The sequence below is a fragment of the Brassica oleracea genome, chromosome C4 (genome assembly GCF_000695525.1).
Source record: "Brassica oleracea var. oleracea cultivar TO1000 chromosome C4, BOL, whole genome shotgun sequence".
In the NCBI taxonomy this organism is placed as follows: domain Eukaryota; kingdom Viridiplantae; phylum Streptophyta; class Magnoliopsida; order Brassicales; family Brassicaceae; genus Brassica; species Brassica oleracea.
In genome coordinates this window covers 45,677,358-45,677,569 of record NC_027751.1, presented here as the reverse complement: position 1 = coordinate 45,677,569, position 212 = coordinate 45,677,358, and positions in this window count along the sequence as shown.

Here is a 212-nt window from a genome sequence, read left to right as displayed (position 1 = left end):
GGCTTCAATAACCCGAAACACGATATAATATATATAACAAACTCGGGCCCTGGTGACGTTATGTTCCTCCTTCACTATCGGTAATATCCTATCTTCCTACCACGAAGGCCAAAAGAAGGAACTTTCAACCGACCGCGGCCCACAGTCCTTCGGGTCACCGCGCGACAGCCCACAGTCCTTCGGGTCACTGCCACATTACACCGTCGTGTAAT